This window comes from Miscanthus floridulus, chromosome 1 (assembly GCF_019320115.1).
Source record: "Miscanthus floridulus cultivar M001 chromosome 1, ASM1932011v1, whole genome shotgun sequence".
NCBI lineage: Eukaryota > Viridiplantae > Streptophyta > Magnoliopsida > Poales > Poaceae > Miscanthus > Miscanthus floridulus.
Window position 1 is genome coordinate 37,496,043 of NC_089580.1, and position 23,173 is coordinate 37,519,215.

Here is a 23,173-nt window from a genome sequence, read left to right on the forward strand (position 1 = left end):
GATTTATCCGACTAGTGGGAATAATTTCCCGACTCCAAGGAATATGATAAGCTTTATGGTTTGCTGGGTTTTTTTTTTTTGCAAAATAGCACTAACAGTGAGTCCTTATTCATATCTTATTATAAGCCGTCTTAAGTTATCATCTACCTAGTCTATATAAGCACATGTTCTACTTTCAAGCAAGAGTTGAGCAATCAGTTCCATTCTTCTCCTTTCCACTTTCAGTTCTTACTACGGTGCTAAACCGCACACAAGCCGAACTGGATTTCACGGTAATTCGCGAATCAATGTGCCCAGCTGGGTGCTCCGAAAACACACGTCCCGCTTGTACCCCAGACACAAGCAGGACTAACCCACCACTCTCCTGTCCCGGGTGTCCAGGTCCCCGTCCAAACTTAGACTCCAAGCCCCCACTCCTGAGTCCCGGACTCAGTGCGGTGCAAGGACCTCCACCACCCCGCCTCCCATCAGTCGGTCCGAAAAGAGCCGAATCCGCGACAAGAGAGCAGCAAGCCTTCCCTGCGCCCATACCCAAGTATGCGCTCGAAACAATAATATGTGACTTGCCTAGAGCCATATGCAACGATCGGTCCTTAATCGACACAGACAGGGAAGAAGTGTAATCGAGCTATGTCCTGTTGGCCGTAGGACACAACCCCATACACCCACCAATACCCAAACCATATCCCTGTCCGGTCACTATTTTTCTTTCCACCATTTTGTCACGAGTGATCATTTTATCACCTATTTACGAGTAACGGCAGGCTACTCACGCTACCGATATCCTGAGCATAGCAGCTACTCGGCATGTACTAGTTGGACTCATAGGTAGATATATTTATGCATGTAGTATCTATAAAATGCCTGTAACATAAATGCACATTATAGATATATATTCAGTGATCATTTAAAATAGTGGTTATGCACCGAGGCTTGCCTTGGGCAGGCGCGGGGTCAGCAGGGTTAGCACCAATAGGCTCCTGGGCTTCCTCCTGTACGAAGATCTCCTCCTCATACTCCTCGATCACCTCGTCGTACTCCGGCTCGCCGACGGGCACGAAGTCTACCAGCTCGTGATCTACATGCATGAAATGATGATGCAATGCTTAGGAAATATAACAACAGCAGCTCTTAAAATAAAAGTACATTGATTTAGCTACTGAGCTATGGCTATCGACCACGGTACCAGGCTATCTATTGTTACCGATAACCATTTCGAAGTATCATTATTGTTATAGCAACTACAACTATTCTTACTTCTAATGCTAATTTATGCTATATACGATAAGGCAAAGGTAATAGCTACTCTATCTAGCAACTCGTTCTAAGGCTACAAAATTTACAGCAAGTACATAATATCCTAGTGAACCTACTGTAAAATTTTCAAAGCTAAAACTATTACCGATTTGCCACAATAATTCCTACAAATATTAATCTATATAATGCTAAGCTTTCTAATTAGACTTTATGAGCCTATCATCATAACAGATAACTGTGAACTAACTACACTAACAAATAGATGGCATTATTGTGAACCTAACAAACTTGGTTTCACTATTTTTGGACCACTACACAATTTATTACAAATTACCAAAGTTCAGCTAAAATCTTTATGAATAAACCTTTGCAATTGTACTGGAAATTGGAAAATGCATTCTATTGCGTGGCCCACCCGGTTCGGCTAAGCCCAGCAAGGCTGGGTGGACAGCAGCATGGCCCGGCGCAGGTAGGCGTGGCCCAAGCAGCGGCAGGTGTGGGCGCAGGCGGCCAGCGCGGGCAGTGCGCGCGCGGCATGCGGGCGCGGCCCAGCAAGCAGCAGCTGCCCACAGTGGCGTATTTCAACGTATTACGGCTTTATTTTCCTATATAAAAATGACTACAAAACATGTGTGACATAGGGGTGACGTTATGGTGACGTCAACAAGCTAACAACAACTGTACGCACCTCCGGCTGCTCTGCTTTCTTGCTCGGACGCGGTGCGGTGGAGTTCGTCGACGTTGCTACTAGCTCGATGCCGAATAGCGCGATGGGACTATAGGCTAACTGGAAAATGGTGGAGTGCTGCTAGGCTACTTTGCAGAGGCGACCGCGTTCGGAACTTAAAACGCCGGCGATGGTGAAATTTGAATGGACGCTCCGATATTGTACTACCGCACAGTGGTGGGTTAGGCACCGCCTGTACCTCCGTTCGTCCTTCACACGTGCATGAAAAATAAAGATGGCCATCTCAATGGTTGGCCGGCCATCGTCCAAATAAAGTGACGACAACTTTGTGTGGCTTTGCGTGCAACATGAAAATGAGAGCAACTCACATGCATGCTGTTCATTAACCTTAAATTTTAATAAAAATCGTTTAGGACACCAAATAATATAACGTGACATGCAATGTAACATTTGTTTCGTGTTTCGGATAAACGTTTCAAACTCCATATATTGATTTATACCTTATTTTACATACATGTACAAATAAGTATGATGCTCATGCAATATTTTAGTAAAAAGTTGTACAATATAACACCGAGGGTGTTACAAATCTACCCCCTAAAACAAAATCTCGACCCGAGATTTCATATGCCTAGTGTGAGAAAAAGATAGGAATTACATTTCGACGCAGCAACTAACTATCAAAACCAGAGAGGAGGTGGGGGTAATACTTCAGTATGTAACTCTCTTGCTCCCTAGGTGGCTTCTGCCTCTAAATGATTTTGCCATTGCACCTTGTAGAATTTTATCACCCTGTTCCTGGTTACTCTTTCTTTCTCATCCAAGACTTTAACAGGATGCTCAACATAAGACAGATTAGGCTGGAGCGGAAGTCCTTCAATTTTCACAGCTTCTTAGGAACCCGCAAACACTTCTTCAGTTGTGATACATGAAACACATTGTGTACTAGTAGATAGAATGTCTGGAAGTTATAGACGGTAAGCCACTGAACCACATTTCTCCAACACCCGATATGGACCCACATATCGAGGGGCTAGCTTACCATGAATGCCAAACCGATGCACCCCTCTCATAGGAGACACCTTGAGATATACATAATCTCCAGCTACAAACTCCAAAGGCCTTCTTTGCTTGTCTGCGTAAGCCTTTTGTCAGCTCTGAGCTGCCTTCAAGTGGCTTTGAATGATGTTTACTTTCTGTTCGATCCTCTTTTATGAAATCAGGCCTGAAATATCCACGGTCTTCTACTTCAACCCAGTTCAGTGGCGTTCTACACTTCTACCCATATAGTGCTTCAAATGGCGCCATGCGGATGCTCTCTTGGTAGCTTGTTATTATATGAAAATTCGGCTAACTTCAAACACTTATCCCACTTCTCAGGAAAAGAAATGGTACAAGCCCTCAACATATCCTCGAGCACCTAGTTCACCCTTTCAGTTTGACCATCAGTCTATGGGTGGTATGCTGAGCTTCTAAGAAGATGAGTACCTAGATAGTGCTGCAGTTGCTCCCAGAAACGAGAGACAAAGACTGACCCTCTATCATAAACGATCGTAAGAGGAACTCCATGTAGGGTCACGATCTGATCGAAATATATCTCAGCATACTTCTTAGCAGTATATCTAGTGTCCACTAGGATAAAGTGAGAGGACTTGGTGAGACAGTCCACAATGACCCAGATAGAATCGTAGCCTGAGGATGTGCGGGGTAAACCCACAATGAAATCCATGGAAATATCCTCCCATTTCCTAAACAGGAATGGGCAAGGGCTGCAGATATCCTAGGAGGACGCATATGATCTGCCTTGACTCTTCCAAAAGTGTCATACTCTGCAACAAACTGGGTAATATATTGCTTCATGTAGGACCACCAGTATAGTTGGCAGCAGATCATGGTACATCTTGTTGCTGCCAGGATGGATAGACAACTTTGAATGATGGGCCTCCTGTAAAAGCTTCCTTTTTAACTCCCCATTGGCTGGAACCACCCGTCTATCCTTGTATCTCATGACTCCATGTTCATCAACACTAAAGTGAGGGCCACAGCACTTTAGCTATTAACTTCTTGATGTGAGGAATCTCTTCGGGGGTCTTCCTTCTGCTCCCGAATAATCTGCTCTAGCAACTCTGAGGTCAATGCAATATGAGCTAACACCTCTGTGTGGTTGAGAGACAAGGGTATTTCCTCAACCTGATGTGACTTACGACTCAAAGCGTCTGCTACAACATTGGCCTTTCCTGGGTGATAATAGACTTCCAAATTATAATCTTTTATCAACTCTAACCACCTTCTTTGCCTCATATTTAGCTCAGGCTGAGTGAAAATATACTTGAGGCTCTTGTGGTCTATAAAGTTATGCACTTTGTTACCCAACAGATAGTGCCTCCAAATCTTTAGAGAGTGGACAACAGCAGCTAGCTCTAAGTCATGGGTGGGGTAGTTCACCTCGTGCTTCTTCAGTTGGCGTGAAGCATAAGCTATCACACGCCCATCTTGCATAAGCACACACCCTAGTCCCGTCTTCAAGGCATCACAGTTTACATCAAAGGGCCTATCAATATCTGGTTGAGCCAACATAGGAGCAGTGGTCAGAAAAGTCTTCAGAGATTGAAAAGCTTCTTCACAAGCTAGACCCCAATCAAACTTAGTTTCTTTCTGGAGCAACTTGGTCATGGGCTAGGCTATCTTGGAGAAATCAGGGATGAAACACCGATAATATCCAGCTAGACCAAGAAACTACCGAATCTGATGTACAAACTTGGGAGATTTCCAATCTAACACATCTTGTACCTTACTGGGATCTACTGAAACGCCTTCAGGTGTCAACACGTGTCCCAAAAACTGCACTCGATCCAACCAAAACTCGCACTTGCTGTATTTGGCATAGAGCTTGTGCTCCCTCAGTCGAGTCAGTACTATTCGAAGGTGTTGGGTATGCTCTTCATCATTCTTAGAATAGATTAGGATGTCATCAATGAAAACTACCACAAACTTATCCAGCTCCGGCATGAAAACTGAATTCATCAGGTACATAAAGAAGGTAGGAGCATTGGTGAGACCAAAAGACATCACTAGGTACTCATACAGCCCATACCTAGTATAGAAAGTTGTCTTTGGTATATCATGTGGCATGATCTTGATTTGATGGTAGCTTGATTGGAGATCAATCTTTGAGAACACCTTGGCACCAGACAACTGGTCGAACAAGGTATCTATGCGGGGCAAATGATACTTGTTCTTAACTATTACTACATTAAGGGGGTGGTAATCCACACACATCCGCAAGGTACCATCCTTCTTCTTCACGAAAATAGCCAGGCAACCCCATGGTGAAGAACTCGGACAGATCAAGCCTTTGTCCATCAATTCTTCTAGCTGCTTCTTCATTTCTGCTAGTTCTCTTGGAGCCATGCGATACGGACGTCTGGAGATAGGAGCAGTACCAGGCTCAAGCTCAATGGAGAATTCTATCTCACGGTCCAGGAGGCAACCCAGGAAGATCTTCAGGGAAAAACATCCGGGAACTCACATACTACCAGAATGGAGGTAAGATCAGGAACATCTTCAGCATGGGCAGCAATAGGTAAGACTGGTTCTGAGGGTATAATAAGAGACATCCTATCCTCAGAAGAAGGAAGCCGTAACTCCACACTCCTTCTCTTCATATCCAATACTACCCCATACACCCTGCAACCAGTTTATTCCAAGAATAGCATCAATGCCTTGCCCAGGCATTATCATGAACTGTAGACGGTAAGTGTGGGTGGCTAATACCAAACTTACTGTATCCGTGTGGGTATTAATGAACATTTGTGAACCCACAGTATGGATCTTATAGGCATACGGTATAGCCATAAAGGATAGGTTGTGTCGCTCTACAAACCCCATGCTCATGAATGAATGTGATGCACCAGAATCGAACAACACCAAAGCTGGATGGGAGTCGATGGTAAACATACCAGCCATAACTGCCTCTTGCTGCACAACCTATTGAGCATCCGTGAAGTGTACCTAACCAGACCTGCTGGGCACTTTTTTCTTAATGAAGGTCCTCTTGATAAGCCTGGAATTCGTGGACGGTTGAGCTGGCTAGACTGGCTGATTCTAGGGGCAGGCCCGGGCATAGTGGCCTTCTTTTCCACACTTGAAACAAGCTCTTGGCCTATTCCCAAACCCCTGATGAGGTGGGACCTGCTGTCCCTGAGATTGCTGCGGCTGCACCTGCTACGGAGGTGCACGGTACTAAGTAGAGGAAGTCTGCGACGTCTGCTGAGGTTGCCGCAACGAAGGCCCACCGGATGGTTGATAGGCCCCCCGCCGAACAACCTGAATCTTCTGAGTGTGAGGGTGGCTAGAATACCCTGCATCCACCCACTTCCTCTTCCAAACAGCTTGAGACGTCCGCTGAAAACCCTCAATGGCAATGGCAGCATTCATCAGAGCCCCAAAGGTCTGATAGTTCCCCATATACAGTTTCTCCTAAAGGAGAGGAGCGAGACCACGAAAGAAGTGTTCCCTCTTCTTGTCATCCGTATCCACCTGACTGCCAGCATACTGAGCCAAGTGATTGAACTTGTTCACATATTCCATCACTTGTCCTGTTCCCAGTGGCAGTAGCTCCAGGAACTCGGTCACCTTCTGGTTGATGACACCAGCAGGGATAAAGAACTCTCGGAAGGCGGTGGAGAATTCCTGCCATATTGCCGAATGATCCGGCTGCTCCATGGCCTAGAAAGTTTCCCACCAGGCACCTGCGGACCCTAGAAGCTGTTGTGCCGCAAAGTACACCTTCTAGGTCAGTCGGTCACTCCGAGCAGCCGAAACTTCTGCTCCATAGTGCGAAGCCAATGCTCCGCCTCTAGGGGCTTGTTGGACGGAGTGAACGTGGGTGGGTGAGTCTTGAGGAAGTCCAGGTAAGAGGACTATCCCTCAGGATGGCGGGCACCACCCCCGTTCCCACCGTTGCCCCCATGACCTCCGCAGGCGAGGCCCGCGACGGCCTGTGCCATAATGTCCATGTCACGAGCTGTCTCCTGGTGAGCAGCAGCTAACTCCCAGCGAGCAGCCAACAGCTCCGCCATTATCTCTGCGGGAGTCATCGGCGGAGGCGGTGGTGGCGGCAGGAAAGGATGACGAGCCATAGGTGGAACCTCATGACCTCCCCCATTGCCGTGCTCAATGGCCCGACCACTATCACCATGGCCCTCGTGAGCTGCCCTAGAACTGGTGCTCCCGCGTCCAGTCCTTAGATTCATCTGCAAGAGATATGAACTATCCATTAGAACACCCTCCCGATCAGAATCAAGGGATAAGAGAGATGACAACACCATTTTTAAAGCATTCATTTAGTTAGTCCTATCAATTTACTAACTCAATTATACGTGAAGGGGGATTTTAATTCAACTAAGATGCTATTATTATGATGCATGCTTCGGCCTATACGTTCACTCGAGCCAGGAATATAGCGGCATTCGTAAAATTTTCGGCACATCGCACACTCACTTTCCGTATACTAAGCGATTTCTTACGCAACGTAAGTCAGTGTACCTGCAGAAAACTGATTAGCTAAAACCAGTGCCGCTATCCTAGATAGACCTATATTGCTAGGGCTTATACTCATTTACCAAATATAATCGCATCCTACTTTTCCCAAAACTTTTGTTGGTCAAATTTTTAAGTTTTGAAAAAAGAGTGATGAAACTCGTAACCATTATTGGCTCTGGTACTAACTATGGCAGAATCGCCCTGAAATAGCATACTTACGGAGGCGCTCGTCTTCCACCAGACACTAAGCACCCCGAAAGCGAGCTACAGCGAGCGGTGTCCGTCGGGCACACCCCAAGTGAGAACCCGAAAGATCCAAATTTTTCCCAAGGATCCAATAATGAAAATGAGTTACAATACTTGTCCATTTCATACATTCAGAGTTTCTTAAAAAGTACATTATTACAATACCAAATACCAGAGTGCGGAATAATAAACAACGGAATTTAAATAAACATCTAGCGATAGGAGCGAGGATTCCATCTGAGCCCACCAAAAGAATCCTCCAAACAAGGTACTTCTCATGCATCACCTACAACAGGGGTAAATAAACCCTGAGTACACAATATACTCGCAAGACTTATCCGACTAGTGGGAATAATTTCTCGACTCCAAGGAATATGATAAGCTTTATGGTTTGCTGGTTTTTTTTTTGCAAAATAGCACTAACAGAGAGTCCTTATTCATGTCCTATTATAAGCCGTCTTAAGTTATCATCTAGCCAGTCTATATAAGCACCTGTTCTACTTTCAAGCAAGAGTTGAGCAATAAGTTCCATTCTTCTCCTTTCCACTTTCAGTTCTTACTACGGTGCTAAACCGCAGACAAAGCCATACCGGATTTCTCAGGCGATTCGCTGAATCAATGTGCCCAGCTAGGTGCCCCAAAAACACACGCCCCGCTTGTACCCCAGGCACAAGTAGGACTAACCCACCACTCTCCTATCCCGGGTGTCCAGGTCCCCGTCCAAACTTGGACTCCAAGCCTCCACTCCTGAGTCCCAGACTCAGTGTGGTGCAAGGACCTTCACCACCCCGCCTCCCATCAGTCGGTCCAGAAAGAGCTGGATCCGCGACAAGAGAGCAGCAAGCCTTCCCTGCGCCCATACCCAAGTATGCGCTCGGGACAATAATCTGTGACTTGCCTAGAGCCATATGCAACGATCGGTCCTTAATCGACACAGATAGGGAAGAAGTGTAACCGAGCTATGCCCTATTGGCAGCAGGACACAACCCCTTACACCCACCAATACCCAAACCATATCCCTGCCCGGTCACCATTTTCCTTTCCACAATTTTATCATGAGTGATTATTTTAGCACCTATTTGCGAGTAACGGCAGGTTACTCACGCTACCGATATCCTGAGCATAGCAGCTACTCGGCCTGTACTAGTTGGACTCATAGGTAGATATATTTATGCATGTAGTATCCATAAAATGCCTATAACATAAATACACATTATAGATATATATTCAGTGATCATTTAAAATAGTGGTTATGCACCAGGGCTTGCCTTGGGCAGGCACGGGGTCAGTAGGGTCAGCACCAACAGGCTCCTGGGCTTCCTCCTATATGAAGATCTCCTCCTCGTACTCCTCGATCACCTCGTCGTACTCCGGCTCACCGACGGGCACGAAGTCTACCAGCTCATGATCTACATGCATGAAATGATGATGCAATGCTTAGGAATATAACAACAGCATCTCTTAAAATAAAAGTACATTGATTTAGCTACTAAGCTATGGCTATTGACCACGGTACCAGGCTACCTATTGTTACCGATAATCATTTCGAAGTATCATTATTGTTATAGCAACTACAACTATTCTTACTCCTAATGCTAATTTACGCTATTTACGATAAGGCAAAGGTAATAGCTACTCTATCTAGCAACTCGTTCTAAGGCTACAAAATTTACAGCAAGTACATAATATCCTAGTGAACCTACTATAAAATTTTCAAAGCTAAAACTATTACCGATTTTCCACAATAATTCCTACAAATATTAATCTATATAATGCTAAGCTTTCTAATTAGACTTTATGAGCCTATCATCATAATAGCTAACTGTGAACTAACTACACTAACAAATAGATGGCATTATTGTGAACCTAACAAACTTGGTTTCACTATTTTTGGACCACTACACAATTTATTACAAATTACCAAAGTTCAGCTAAAATCTTTATTGAATAAACCTTTGCAATTGTACTAGAAATTGGAAAATGCATTCTATTGCGTGGCCCACCCGGTTTGGCTCGGCCCAGCAAGGCAGGGCGGACGCAGCGTGGCCCGGCGCGGTGGGCGCGGCCCAGCAGCGGCAGGTGCGGGCGCAGACGGCCAACGTGGCCCAGCGCGGGTAGTGCGCGCGCGCGGCAGCGGCCCAGCAGCGGCAGGGCGGGCCTAGCGTGGGAGCAGCAGCGGCAGGCGGGCCAGCGCGGCCCAGCACGGGCGTGCGCGTGGCAGCAGCCCAGCGGCCCAGCGTGGGAGCGGCGCGGTAGCGGGCCAGCAGCGGCCACCAGCCAGCGCGGGAGCGGCAGCGGCAGCGGGCCAGCAGCGGCCAGCGTGGCCCAGCGCGGGCAGTGCATGCGTGCGGCATGCGGGAGCGGCCCAGCAAGCGGCAGCTACCCACAGTGGTGTATTTCAACGTGTTACGGTTTATTTTCCTACATGAAACGGCCACAAAACATGTGTGACGTCATGGTGACATCAACAAGCTAACAACAACCGTACGCACCTCCGGCTGCTCTGCTTTCTTGCTCGGACGCGGTGCGGTGGAGTTCAGTCGGCGTTGCTACTAGCTCTTTCCTAGCCCATGACTTGAACATCATACTAGTGCTTCACCGCATCTCCGCCATCAAGCTCGCCGTTGTAGACGCCCTCCATGCTCCCACATCTCTTCCTAGCCCATGACTTGAACATCATACTAGTGCTTCACCACATCTCGCTAGAGTACGACCCACTCTTCACCTTTCGCTTGCTCTCCATGGATTTCGGCGTTGTGTTCACCAGCGGCCACCTACACTTGGTGTAAGGTAGGAGTGGAAATGGCAGGGGAAAGGCGGTGGTAAGCTGGGAGTGGAAAAGGAAGGGAAAGGCAAAAGCAAAGCAGGGCGCCAAGCTTCCCACATGGAAGGAAAGGGCAACCATGGTTTTGGATGATGAGGATGGCGAGGGAGGAGGAAAAGTTGGTCTAGCCTCTAGAACTCTAGATGGGGAGGGGCCAGCGCAGAGATCACTCCGCTCTCTCGAGAAAAATGCTAGTCGGTGCGCCCAATGCAAAGAATTATCATAGCGCAACGTATGAACTACGTAAGGAGCTAAAACCATTCAAGTCAGTGTGTTGTGGCCTTGTGGTTGACAACTTTAACTTACACTAACGAGAAATCACATTGCCCTACTACAGCAAACCAGTTAAGAAAGACATTGAAGGGGCTCAAATTGAACTGTGAACCAACATTGCCACACACAAGATTATTGTCGGGTACCGATAGTAGCCATACCCAACTAAAGGCATTAATAGCCTATGATCCATCAAATCGCCCAAGGTTTAGGGCCGGTTTCTGTGGCAGAACTGACCAATTCATACATGCTTAAGTAAGAAAATCACCTGCTGACGCAGATAAATTAACATACTTAAGTCCATATGAACCCGGTAGTTCGTGAAATCACGAAGGATTTCAAACCATCCAACATACAAGCCAAGATCATACAAGTTTAGCAGCCACTATTCATATGTTACATAAAGTTCGCAACTTCATTCGAATATATCAGAGTTTAGAACATAAAGTTATTACAAACCAAGTTCATCATAAGTAGCGGAAGCAATTAGTTTTTGAACCACACAAGCACACTTAGTTCAGATATAGTGTCATATAGTGATCAAGTCCCACAAAAGCAGTAGATAAGACATAAGGAATGAGCACGCCCTTGGTCCTAGTTGTCATCCATAGATGGGGTAGAGACAGTGGATGTAGTAACCATAGTACATCTGACCATCTGCAACAACAATGGAAACAAATCCCTAAGTACGAGAATATACTCAACTAGACTTACCCGACTTAAACAGAAATAAAGCGACACCAAGGAGTATGCAAGGCTTTCTTTTGGTGGGCTAGCTTGACTCATTTGCGGAAAGCATAAGTTATCATGAATAAACCATTTTAAGTACTTTTGCAGCATCTTTATTATAACCTATTAGTCTAGGTAAGCACCAATGCTAAAGCAATCACTTGATTAACCATTCACATCCAAGTTACCATCTCAGATTTAGCACTTCCAACTTAATCCACATAACCATCCATGTTCCATCATCATTACTACGATGCCCTAGCTCGAGTCAAGTGCTCATTGTCCAGGAGCGATGGTGATTCAAATTGATTCCTAACCAGCTGGCGATTTATTCCACACACAAACCACGCTTCCCTCGTCAGGGTCGCTTAGATCACAAATGGCACTATTTCGGTAAAGTCATGGGACAAACAGGGACCGCAATACCCAGGGACCACCTGACTGCTAGGAATCAGGACGCACCTGCCCTTGGGCTCACTCTTCGCACCCCTGTCGTCCCCCCTATTCAGCTCCAATACACGCGCCCATCAGTCAATCTTGGCTCGAATAGTGCCACTAGCTTCGCGGTCAGAATGACTTATCCGGCCAGCTAAGTGTGAGGCATGCATTCAACATGACAAGAGGGACGAGCAACGATCGGTCCTTAACCGACACAAGCAGAAACTACGACACCCCAGAACCCTGTCTGGTTGCCCACTACACATTCCGCTCGGTCTCTATTTATCCATCAACACTTGGTTATTTCCATGATAGTATCCATAGCTGAGTATCCAGGTAACCACCTATAATTGCCGGTGACTGAAAATCACCGACTGCTACCGGTCTAGGCAGGGCTAAGCAATTAATGCAATCCAAGACCTAGCAGGGTAAGATATATTAAGGTAGACAAGGATAGGGCGGGCGGATTCTAGCTGCCTTGGGGGCTCACCTGCCCCCGCTAGATCCCTCGCTTCCTCTGCCTTAGGGCGGGCCAACCCTAACTGCCTCGGGGGCTCACCTCCCCTGAAATGCTCCTTTTCCTCCTCCTCCTCCCTAGGCAGGGAGTCTAGCTAGTCATAGGACTAGGCCCCCTCCTCTTCTTCACCCTCCTCTTCATCATCGTCATCCTCCTCCTTGCTCGACTTCTCCTCCACCTCGCTGGTGGCCCGCTGCCTCCTCCGGTGCTGGTCGCGCTCCATCTTCTTCTTGGCCTTAATGTTTCTCTTCCGTGTCTTCTCATCATTTTGCTTCTTCACCCCCTCAGCATGGGTCTGGTTCGCCGCATGTCAGGCCACATCCTCAGGAAGAGGAGGGTGGTTGTTAGGGACAATGCAGAGGTTCCCCTACAATTCCCAAATTGTGGGTTAGGGGGAGAAGAAGAAGGAGCGATGCCAATCCAAGGAGAGGAAAAAGGGGAAAAGCACTCACCAATTCGATAAAGTCCCCGTCGGGCTATATCGGTGGATGGACGTCAAACATGGTGTCGTCGGGGGTGCTCCCGAGCACCAACCTGATGCACTTCTTGATCTCCTTGTGGCTGAGCTCCCCCGGTCGGACACCGTCCCTTCAAGGGATGCACCAGGAACCATCTCGTCCAGGCTACGCGCCCACCGCATCAGCAGCAGCACCCTCTGAGTGTGGAACACGGTGATGACTCCAGCACCGGTGACCCCCACATTCACCAAGCACTTGACCGCCTAGAGAAGAGAGGCAATCTTCTTCCCCTCCTCGGCGGGGGGGGGGGTGAAAGGTCCTAATATGGCTAGAGGGGGTGAATAACCTATTTAAAAATCTACAAACCAACTAGAGCAAATTGATTAGTATGATAAATAGTAAAATGCAAAGTTGCTCTAGCTCTACAAGGGTAGCAAGCCACCTATCCAACAATTCTAGTTACAATGATTGCTAGTCACACAACTTGCTATGATACTACTCACTAAGAGCTCTCAACCTTGTTACTCTAAAGAGCTCCACTAGATGAACTTAATTAGCAAAGCAAGCTCTCAATTCTAATTACACTAAAGAGCTTGCCATAACTAGTTTGCAAAAATATAAATGAGCGAGTAGGATGATTATGCCATCACGTAGAGTAGTGAACCAATCACAAGATGAATACTTAATCAATCACTGAGAGAATATAAAAGGGCAAGAGACAACCGATTTTCTCCCGAGGTTCACGTGCTTGCCAACACACTACGTCCCCGTTGTGTCGACCAACACTTGGTGGTTCGGTGGCTAAGAGGTGTTGCATGAACCTCGTCCACACAATTGGACATCGGAAGAATCTACCCACAAGTGAGGTAACTCAATGACACGAGCAATCCACTAGAGTTACCTTTTGGTGCTCCGCCGGGGAAGGTACAAATCCCCTCACAATCATCGGAGATGGCCACGAACAATCACCAACTCATGCCAATCCTCCTCCACTGCACTAAGCTATCTAGGTGGTGGCAACCACCAAGAGCAACAAGTAAATCCCGCAGCGAAACACGAATACCAAGTGCCTCTAGATGCAATCACTTAATCAATGCGCTTGAATTCTCTCCCAATCTCACAATGATGATGGATCAATGATGGAGATGAGTGAGAGGACTTTAGCTAAGCTCACAAGGTTGCTATGTCATTGAAAATGGCCAAGTGAGTGAGCTTGAGTTGGCCATGGGGCTTAAATATAAGCCCCCATGAAATAGAGCCGGTGTACCCCTTCACTGGGCACAACACAGGGTGACCGAATGCTCCGATCATATTGACCAGGTGCTGGACCTCAGCGTTCGGTCGTGCGATGCATGCCACATGTCCCCTCTCTTCAAATGTCGATTGCTCGATCTCAACGGTCAAGTGATGACCGGACGGTCCGCTAGAAAGTGACCGGACGCTGGACTCCAGCGTCCGATCGTTTCTAGTAAGGTTCCAAACGCGAGAATTCATGACCGGACGCGTCCGGTCATGCTCGACCCGACGCTCCCAGCGTTCAGTCACTTAATGTGTCCTCTGTGCACCCCATGTTAGCGTACGTCAGCATTGACCGGACGCACCCTGCCAGCGTCCGGTCGAAGACCGAGACCGCGCGCTCACTGTTGCTACTGACCGGATGCGCTCGACCAATAGAGACCATCGTCCGGTCACTTACAATGACCTTCATCTTTTTTTGTCTTGGGCGCCGGTGGCACCGTCGGACTGTCCGCACTACACTCTGCCGGTGAAGTATCATACCCTTGCTCAAATGTGCCAACCACCAAGTGTATCACTTTGTGCACATATGTTAGCTTATTTTCACAAATATTTTCAAGGGTGTAAGCATTCCACTAGATCCTAAATGCATATGCAATGAGTTAGAGCATCTAGTGGCACTTTGATAACCGCATTTCAATACGAGTTTCACCCCTCTTAATAGTACGGCTATCGATCCTAAATGTGATCACACTCGCTAAGTGTCTCGATCACTAAAACAAAATAGCTCCTATAATTTATACCTTTGCCTTGAGCCTTTTGTTTTTCTCTTTCTTCTTTTCCAAGTTTAAGCATTTGATCATCACCATCATCATGATCTTCACCATTTCTTCATCACTTGGAGTAGAGCTACCTATCTCATAATCACTTTGATAAACTAGGTTACCACTAAGGGTTTCATCAATTCACCAAAACCAAACTAGAGCTTTCAAGGGGGGCCCCAACCCCAGTGCTCCGGCGTGACCATGAAAGAACGGCCGGTGAACGCCGGCAGGGGCGCCTCGGCGTCATTCCTGAGGTAGAACCATTTGTAGTGCCACCCCTTATTAGATGACATGCCCTTCATGGAGATGTACCCATCTTGCCGGCTCTGGCGCACCTGGATTGAGCAGCTGCCAATGGGCACCGGTACCATCTCCCCCTTCTTCACCGTCTTGAGGAAGACAGAGGTGGAGAAAAAGTGTCTCCACAAGGCAAAGTTGGGCTTGATACCCAAGTAGCCCTCGCACAGCACCATGAAGACCACCATCTGCAGAACCGAGTTGGGGTTCAGGTTCTGTAGCTCGATCTTGTAATGGTGAAGGAGGCCGCAAAAGAAGTTGCTCACCGGCGTCCTGAGGCCCTGCTTGTGGAAAAGCACGAAGCTCACAACATAGCCGATGGGACACTTCAGCACATCTTCTTTGCCAGGGACGGCCCACGCCGACTGTGCGCCACCATCTAGCCAAGGGCAGAGGAACCCCTCCTCGACGAGCCGCAATGCTTCCCTCTTGGTGAAGGAAGAACGCGGCCACGGTTCCGTCGATAGGGATGGGGGGAGATCACTCCAGCAACTGTGGCGGCGGTGATGGAGTTTGGGTAAGCCCTTCTCTCTTCTCTCTTTCTCTCCTGCTCTAGCAGATGAAAAACTCGAGCGTGACGAAGGCGAATCGCTAGAGGCGTATGGAGGAAGGGGCGGACACCTGCTTAAAAACGAGGACGCGCAGCAACCCAACCACCCGCATTAATTGCGGCACCCGGTATGCTCCCCATGATTCCCAAACTCTTCGGTAACCGCGCACGCATTTCCTGCAAAACTGTTCCATCACGCCGTGTCGCTCGCCTCGCTCTCCACGCCTACCGTTATTCCATTACTGTGTAGGTCTCGGGCGCATTCCACCTACACAGGCCAGACGTGGGCCTCGGTAGGTAAGTACGGGATACAGGGCTATAGACGCCCCTACGGCCCATCTTACGGTCCAGGGGTTCAAAGGCTGGCCCACTAGGGGTTCGACAACCGCCTCAGGATGACTTAGAGTCAGGGGTGGCAAGGGATGGGCACACTAGCGGCCAGTACCCTAGCTCGGGCACCGAGGGCATTCTGACCCATGTTTGAGTTCTGATGGATAATAGATTCATGGTATTCCTTGGTGGAAGGCATCGAGCCCTCGAGACCGGTCGGACGGCCCCGGGAACTATATGAATCGGCCATTGGGAAGTTGGAGTGCATCACCAGCTTGACCACTAGCCGGCGCCCAATGGATGGGTCCGAGGCTCCACTCAAACCTACCCGCTAATAGCTCATTGAGCGCCATGGTTCGTCCATCGAGGATACCATGATCTGGCTCACCCCCTTCGTTCTGCGGAGGAACGCGCGAGGGGCTGAACCAAAGACGAGAGGCCTCCCGATCGGACCCCTACAACGAGCAGGGGCTCGGGGGCTACGCTCGCACCACGACCCGACGAACGGTCACACATCATTAAAAACACACGGTAACTCACGCTAACAAAAGGCACAATTCGTTAAGAGATGATAGGTCTTTTTTACAATATTTCTGCTGATGCAAAATACGAGAGTCTATCCTAGGCAGGGATCAAGGTGGCCTTGGCATCGACGTCCTTGGGGCTAGGCAAAGGAGCACCGGTCAGCAGGGCTCAACCTTGATGTTGGCGTCCGCTCAAGGCCCCAGGCCCCTGGTGGCCTCCTCGACGATCCCCTCGGCGAGAACCAGATCGACGACGGCGTCCGCTGCCTCCTCAAAGTCCTCCCGAGACCCGTCATGGTTGGCTAGCTCCTGGCCCTCCGGGAGCCCCACCAGGTGGTGGAGCACGTGCCCCGACCACACATGCGCCACCGTCAGGGCCACCGCTGCCCCACGGTGGACACCAAACTCCACCGCGTCCCGCACGCGGTTGGGGATGTCAAGGAGGTGCTCCTCCCGGCTCCCGCCGCGGGCATGAACGTACCCCGCTGCGGCATCCGTGGCCTCCTGGATCCCCAGTAGCTCTACCTCCAGCTCTACCCAACACACAAACGGGACAAGTAAGAAAATGAAAAGAAGCAGTCGAATTAGAACAACGGGCGGAGAACTCACCAGCCACCCGGCCGTCCGTGGCAACCTGTTGGTCGCGAACGGCCTACATCTCCCGTTCCACCGCCTCGAGCATGGCCTGGGAAACCTCCAGGTACCCCCTAAGTCTTTCCAGCTCCGTCTCCGTCGCCGCCACCGGCGCAGCGTCCAGCGGTTGCGCCGGTTCCGAAGACACGGCCAGAGGCAGGCGCCCCCACGCCCGGCATGGGATGACGCTCCCTGTCAATGTTTTCAACTAATTCCAATAGGCCTATACCAAAAAAAAGAAACAAAGGATATGTTTTTGAAAATCACTATAATGCTAAACTGAGCCTAAGAGTTCCACTGATAGAAGATATGTTGCTAGCAGAAAAGATCTATTGAAAGAAGCAGATTACTGCAAGCAGGAAAAACATTGCCCACCCTACATGTGAGTTTGACTTCCCAGCAGTAAACTTTGAGGCCATAGTGACATTATCACGTAGAGAACGATAATCATCAAGAACATAAATAAATTTATAGACAGAACAGTTTGGGAAATTACCTACTGCTTGCCCGAAACGGGGTCTATCATGAGGCGGTATGCTGGAGCATGCAAGTCCGAGACGAATTACTAAACAAGGCTGAAGCATCGTGTCAAATCCATGCCAAAAGACTAAGTGAGACCATTTATCAAGTTCTTGCAATGTAAGTACGTGAAACGTCTCCCTCCAACGAATTGTCTTCTTAACCGAAGAGAGTAAACTTGAAAAGTCACCATTTGCAGCGACATAAAATCTGCGTAACTCATCTTCAGTAAACCTGAAACATCCATCTAGATTCTCAGACCCTGTTTAGTTCCAAAAACTTTTCGCGAAAAACTACAGTAACGAATCTTACGGCACATGCATGGAGTATTAAATATATACGCAATAAAAAACTAATTGCACAGTTTGCGTGTAAATTGCGAGACGAACGTTTTGAGCCTAATTAGTCAGTGATTCGACACTAAAGTGCTACAGTAACAAATGTGCTAATGACGGATTAATTAGGCTTAATAAATTCGTCTCGTAGTTTCCAGGCGAGTTATGTAATTAGTTTTTTAATTAGTATCCGAAAATCCCTTCCGACATCCCATAAAACATTCGGTGTGACACCTAAAAACTTTTCGCGTTGTGTGGAACTAGATGCTCATTTCAGACATGTGCTACCTTCCTAATAAAGGCAGCTTGATTAAAAGACTACTGTGTACTGTGGCAATAGCATTCATAAATGAAATGATATTATATGTCTTCTTTATTTTTAGATAATAGCATTGCAAGCAAGATCAAAAGATTACCAACATAATATAACAACTAGTGTGTAGAATTCATTAAATTGAGAACTTAGAAGCTGTGTCTATCCTCACACAGATAACATAGACAGTAACATATTTCTGCACTTCTATCAAAGTTCTCTTCTTAAGGATAAACTGATGTCCCCATATTCAGAAGTACAGTAAAAAAGCGCTGCAAAATGTACAATGAACTTGTTTGCCTGCTGCATAGTGTTTTAGATCCTAACTCAAGGACAAATACTCCAATAGTTCCAAATATGATGCACATGAATAGCAAAGAACATAGCAGAAAGTTTGTGAAAAGAAAATTTTTAGGTGTCACATCGGATGTTTTATGGGGTGTCGGAAGGGGTTTTCGGATACTAATAAAAAAACTAATTACATAGCTCGTCTGAAAACTGCGAGGCGAATTTATTAAGCCTAATTAATTTGTCATTAGCGCACGTGGGTTACTGTAGCACTTAAGGCTAATCATGAACTAATTAGGCTTAAAAGATTCATCTCGCGATTTCCAACCAAACTATGCAATTAGTTTTTTTTATTTACATTTAATGCTCCATGCATACGTCAAACATTCGATGGGATGGATGAAAAGTTTTTGGTTGGAAACTAAATAGGGCCCTCTCGGGCAAAGCGATTCCTTGCTTGTCAAGCTCCCTGAAAAGTAACACAAGCCAGTTCTCTTGCACGATTTCCTTTGTGCCGTCAGCAGCATCGCTAAAACAAGTCAAACCCACTGTGTTATTAAACAAGGCAGGCTTTTGTTAAGAGTATATTTGGTAGTTAGGATTGTAAATGAGGTATCGACGTAAGTATCCAGGGAGGTGTCTTGCCCCCCAAGTCTATGTACTCTATATATACTGCCCGAGAGGGCCCATCCACGTATTGGCCCCGTTCGCTTGGAGGAATTTGTGAGAGAAAAACATTGTTCTGGATGAAAAAAGATGCGGATCAAGTCGGGTTTAAGGCCATTATTCGCAATCCTTCCGGCTTCACTTTTCATACCACTATCTAATTGCTGTGATAGGATGCCAGAAGAACTAGAATAGTATGATATCATAATTCAATGACAACAAACCAGCAAAGTACTGTATAAACTAACAGATATTTATTGGCTTATTTCTCAAGTTTTAACCAACCTTGTGCCACTTCATTTGTTTCAGAAGGTGTCTCAGAATGTTCTGTATTGTTATCTGGTTCATCGTCACGCTTGGAAGATAGCTCACTTACTGTTGTTATGACTGACAGAACAACAGTGGCATGGATAGTTTCTGCAGTAGAGAACAAATCATCAGTTACTTGGAGCTCTTTTTTTTTGGGGGGGGGGGGGGGGGGGGGGGGATAAAATGCTGTTTTGGAATGTGTTATGCAACCCATTCAAGTATCCAACAATGTATTGAATAAGGGAAAAGATACAAATGAGATTTGATTGACATCTACAGCGCATTCATCACATGAATTTACTTGGGATGTTCCACAGTAAGTATAGGTTATCTTGTGAAGTGCTGCAATGTACATTAAATAAGACATGTCCATTTTTTGTCACTGTCATAAACGTTAGCTGCATCCGAGCCACCTCGCGTAGCGCTCACCACATTTTAGGAAAATGTTTTTGATTTCATAATCTGTCTAGAAGCCCAGATGATGTTGCAAGAAGCCCATTGTGCAAAACACCCAATGCCCCAAACCAAACTTCTAGTCTTATGCCATTGCGAGCTATAAGCTGAGTAGAATTCTTCATATATTAAAGGGTTAATTGCATAGGTGCCATTGCAACTGTCACAATTTAGAAAAAATACCATTACTATTCATGATATTGGATGAGTGCCGTTACAATTCGTTGTGCATCTGAGATACGCCATTCTGTACACTCTAGACAGCATTGGACCCATATGCAGGATGGTCCAAAATGTCCCTGCCACTCCCCAACTCTCTATCTCAATGATTGAGGACTGTACCTCCCTTCTCCTTCCTCCAGCTCTGCCTAATCTCCGCAAGGCAATGGCCGCCGAGGGGTGCAGGACCGGTGGCTGGCTCGCGCGGCACCAGAGAGATATGCCTCACGCCCCTCCCGTGCGCTGGCTCGTGCGACGCGAGAGATATGGACAGCTGCGGCTGCAAGCACTGGAAGCACAAGTGCCGGTGATCCAATCTCTGTTCCTCGTGCTCTCCGCTCTCGTGTCAGGATAGGACTGTACAGTCCGCAATCAAGTGGGCAAAATCAAGTAGCAGCAGGTGCAGGTCCAGAATTCGTGGAGTAGCAACCAGATGTCTCCGATGTTGGTAATGGCCATGCTTCGGGGCCGGCGAGCAGAGCGCCGCCGCACTGTGCACCCTCCTGCGCTTGCCGGTGCAGCAGCTGTACGTTCCCTCTCGCAGCTAGCGCTCGTCGGCAACGAATAGCCTGCTCGAGCTGCCCCTCCTCTTCACCTTCCAAGACCTCGCCGCACCATCCCGTACGACCCGCAGCTCACCAGCCAGCCAGGCAGCCACCATGGCCGCGCCAGAGCGCCGACCCGCACCAGCCTGCTCGCCGGCCCGCCCACCATGTCCTCTGCTCTCGCTGCTATCCATGTCCGTTGGGTACCTCGCCGCACCGCCGCTCGTCGGGCCCCTCGCCGGCTTTTGGCCCGGTGGAGGTTTGGCCGAGCTGGTGGAAGGAGAAGAGAGGAAGGGGATGACGTGTAGGGCCCTCGTGTCATTGAGATAGAGAGTGGGGAGTAGCAGAGATATTATGGACCATACAAAAACACGGACATATGCATGTGGGTCCGATGCTGTCCAGAGCGTATAGAATGGCGTACGTCAGATGCACAAACAATTGTAATGGCATCAATCCAATATGATGAATAGTAATGGCAGTTTTTCAATCCGCGATAGTCATAATGACACATATCCAATTAACCCATTATTAAACAAGAGGGTGAAACATTTCACTACAGATTAACTCTGGACCAGTCATGGTTTGACTCGGCATGGGCTCAAAGGACGTATAAAAATGTTTGTCAAGGCTAAAAAAAGTAAAACATGCAATTGAGCAAACGCCTAAAACAGTGCTCTTGTTGCTGTAGTGTTGAAACTAAAAAAAGGCTGCTAAAAAATATGCCAGAATGGAAAGAAAATTTGAGCATCCTAAGAACCTATTGACAAGATAATGCTGCTGGATCTATGTTAATTTCTAGAGAAAATTGTTCCAGGTCACCATGTTCGAAACACAAATAAACTATATAACTTACATCAGAACCGAACATGTTATTAAGATTGTGAGTAAATGAGACAATGTTGATGTACTACAGTACTATGATCAACTCAGTAGAAAGAAGGTTGTAATGTATAATAAAACTAGCCGGAACCCCGCGCATTGCCGCGGTCACAAATCAAGCTGAAAAGGGATATGGCATAATTGCAAATTAGGACACATAGGCTAACAAAAATTCGATTGAAATGACGACAGTGATGTCCAAAAGGTATTTATAAAAAAGCAAGATTGGCCATTACATACTGAAATGGAGCCTATAAGTTTTGAACCAAAAAAATATTTCTGAAAGTTCAGACCATTTCAAGGAGTGTCCTGAAAGCATGCACAGAGAGAGTGAGCTCGAGAGTAGTCTATTAAACTAAACACTGTAACCTGAGCGACAAATGACATTAAGCTACCAGGTAATTCTCTCATGTTTTTTGGCTACCTGTTATTAGTAAAAAAAATTTCTCGAAAATGCAGAAGAGCTACACTTCATTGTATTAAGAAGAAGAAAGTTGGGCAAGAGCCCTGTTACAACTCTTATTAGTAATTTCATTTAAAAAAAGGTAGCATGGGTCATTAAGTTTTAGATTTATACAATTAGGATAGATCTAATAACTTGGATTCGACAGAAGACATTAAGCTATCAGATTGAAAAGGAACGCCATGATATTTATGTGGACCTTTCTCTATATCATCTAGTTGACAAAGTTTGCCAAGTGAACTAACACCATGTAGGATCTATATCTGTATAACAAAATGATGATAAGAATTGATAGTGCGCTCTTAGCCTGACCAACATCGGCTAAATATTAAAGAAAAATTACTGAAAATTTCGAACAATAAATGTTGCATATTCTATCAGTCAATCTTTTAAAATTCTTTAGAAAAATATTGTACCTTCTACAGAAGGTTGGCAGATGTTTGGAATGTGCTCGTGCTGCTGCCTTCTTTTCTGCAAAAAGAATGACAGTAAGCAATAAATGTTAGATATTTAGAAACAATCCTTGTGCACAGATAAATGTTCTACTACAGTGAAGCAAAACAAACCCAAAGGCAATGCTTGTTCTTTGCTCGGCAAGCATTCAGCATTGTGAGTTACCATAAGAAAGTATCGTTGACCAATTACTAAGGCTATTTCTTTTTTGCACTATCCTCCGAGATTATATATTTACATCGCTGAATCTGAATCGCTTGTAAGAACTCTATTTGCTGAGGGTAAGTCCTCTAATAAGGCTATCCTGTAAGCACATACATTGACTATTAAAAACACAGTTGTAAACCTGGTGCCCACACA

General features: G+C 46.8%; 1 long non-coding RNA gene across 1 annotated transcript; it reads right to left on the reverse strand.

Annotated features, from left to right (window-relative positions):
• Window positions 1-17,913: 17,913 nt before the first annotated feature.
• LOC136485145 (uncharacterized) lies at window positions 17,914-23,173 on the reverse strand. Its single transcript, XR_010766344.1, has 3 exons — window positions 22,777-23,173; window positions 19,775-19,906; window positions 17,914-18,121 (listed from the first exon to the last, which is right to left on the reverse strand). It is a non-coding gene; the product is annotated as an uncharacterized lncRNA (long non-coding RNA).